General features: G+C 42.2%; 1 non-coding gene across 1 annotated transcript; it reads right to left on the bottom strand.

The window, feature by feature from the left end:
• Nucleotides 1–1,727: 1,727 nt before the first annotated feature.
• On the bottom strand, nt 1,728–1,799 carry trnag-ucc. The gene has a single exon. It is a non-coding gene; the product is annotated as a tRNA-Gly (tRNA).
• Nucleotides 1,800–2,634: the final 835 nt, after the last annotated feature.

The raw sequence follows: 2,634 nt of genomic DNA, 5'->3' as shown, positions 1-2,634 counted from the left end.
CTGCCAGACCTGCTGAGTTTTGTCGTGGAAAAAGAATAGAGATTCACCAGGAGACGTAGAGAGTTCTTCAAGAAGTCGGTCTGTTATTTGCAAACGAAAATTTTCGAATGCTCTCGAACTTCATTGTCCATGGTTTTTTATACATTTTTCCCATACTTTGTTTGCTGATCCGCATGTCTAAATATATTAATCAAAGTACCTCACACTCGCTACACAATAAACCAGTGATGTTAGTTCCCATCATCTCTTTAATTGTTCATTCTACTTAACGTTATTCTCATGTGACGGTTAGATATTTAATGTCAGCTTTCGCAACAATGGTCTTTCATTCCAGACCCTACTTCCTAGTTTCCCGATGTCATAATTAGTTATTTATTGTCAATAATCTCAATCAGGCTGACTCTAGTAACTATTAATTTGATACTTAATATCATGTCCCAAATATTTATGTTCCCAATCGAGTCATAATGATACTGAACAGGAGGCCTAACTTTACTAACTGCAATCTAATCTCACCATCGAGACTTTTCAGCGTCAACCTTTCTTTGCTAATTGGTGTGAGAGAATTCCACTATTCTTATCTCATTCTGCATTCGACAAACCCCTTGCAACAGATCGCCAGTGGGGTTCATGCTTTAAGCCTTCCCTTGCTGACCAATGGCAGTCATTCCTGGCACTGGATATACTGACGGTGAAGAGTCAGTGATCAGAGCGGAATGTCCCTGTAGTTCTGTTCCCGAATCTCCACCTCCCGCTCTGTTAGTAACCTCTCAGTCTCCTGGGAATTGCATTGTTCCCAATTTTGCCGGATTCCAGGCCTTTAACCTTGGCTGAGCAGACTGTCAATGGTCTGAGGAATATCATTCCCAAACGTCTCATGTCCGAGGTAATACCAATTAATAACGATGTCTGTGCATCCTCCTCATAATCTGTGAAAATCATTGTTGCGGACTGTAGGAACATTTATTGACCGAAATTGAGGAGGTTTTGAACCAGATCAAACTCCTATGAGTTAAGAAGATGGTCGAGGTCCCTTTTTCTTTTCCCCTGAAGGCAAATGTACGGCAATGCAATTGAATTGGTGAAACTTCCAGGCTTGAACCGAAACACAATTTAATTCGCACTATCGTTGTAACACAAACAAAAAAAACAAAGTGTTGACTAACCCAACTCTATTGGAAAACTGAACGAAATGAAACATCATTTAACTACGAAACAGTCAATGTTCGAATATAGTAAAATTGCATAAACCACACAAAACTGGTCTTCCTGCTACCGGAATGATATTGTGAAACGTGAACGGATGAGGAAAAGGTATAATGTGATGTTTGTAATTCTTAAGCTTCCAAATGGTTTTGAGGGGCGAATGTATTTTAACCTTGAAGAAATTTGACGCATTTAAACCTCCTTCCTGTCCACGATAGAAGCTGTTGAATCTGTTCCGAATTTCCAGCGGCTTCTGTAATTATTTAAGGTTGCTGACGATAGCAATCTCTCACTTTTCGAACAAAACAAAACGAACCTAATGTTGCGAACAATATTCAGATAAGCAATGGGCAGCAGCAGAGAGGAAAGCTTTCGAGCAACGCTGCCCGGATTGTCATGGCAATTTACAGGAACCATCGCCATGAAAACCCTAAAGCAACTTGACAAATCCATTTCGCCAGAGAATGCAACGTTGGTGCTCAAGACTTTTCCTTTCAAAACCACAGGAAAAGCCACAAAACTGCAATGGCCGGGAATCGAACCCAGGTCAACTGCTTGGAAGGCAGCTATGCTCACCACTACACCACCACCGCGCTAGCAGTTTAGCGGCCCCTTTTCCCAAACACACATACCAAGGCCGTAATAGTCACCAACTGAACTGGGGCTGAAAACAAAACAAGAAATTGCTTGTGAAACGTCACCAGGTCTGAAAACACCAGAATCAGAAGCCTTCAGTCCTTAAGAACAATCACTTGATCCAAAAGGTTCACTCCCCACAAATGCTTCCGGACCTGCTGAGTTTCCCAGCAATTTTTGTGCTGTCTCTCAGATCTGCAACATCTGCAGTTCTTTGTCAGATAGAATACAAACGTTGACCCATTGAAGGGGATATTTAATCAGGTGATAGTCCTCTTCATCCACAGATATAGATGGGATGGAGTATAGGATCATTAAATTCTTACAGTGTAGAAACAGGCTATTCGGCTCATCATGCATCCCACCAAGTCTCACCCTCTTCGCTATTCCTGTAACCCCGCATTTCTCAGGGCTAACCATAACCAACACTCACCTGGACACTATTGACTCTTGAGCGTTGCAAATCCACCCTAACCTGCGCATCTTTGGACTGTGCGAGGAAACTGGAGCACCCGGAGGAAACTCACGCAGACACGGGGAGAATGTGCAAACTCCACACAGACAGTCTTCAATCAGACAGGGATGTGGGTAATTGGAGAGGTTTCAAGAGGGAGTGCAGACTGGTTTGTGAATGATGGGCTGAAAGCCTGATGTCAGTGCTGTAAAGGCTCTACAGTAACATGATTCCCCACATCCAGCATTCAACACAGTTTGCATTTTGTTTTAATCCGTCCTGTTATTGACATTATTTTGAGTGAAATGTATAGAGAACATAGAACATAGAAGAATACA

This window comes from Chiloscyllium plagiosum, unplaced genomic scaffold (assembly GCF_004010195.1).
Source record: "Chiloscyllium plagiosum isolate BGI_BamShark_2017 unplaced genomic scaffold, ASM401019v2 scaf_60533, whole genome shotgun sequence".
Taxonomy (NCBI): domain Eukaryota; kingdom Metazoa; phylum Chordata; class Chondrichthyes; order Orectolobiformes; family Hemiscylliidae; genus Chiloscyllium; species Chiloscyllium plagiosum.
The sequence above is the reverse complement of the archived record's forward strand: the minus strand, read 5'-3'. Positions and strand labels throughout refer to the sequence as shown.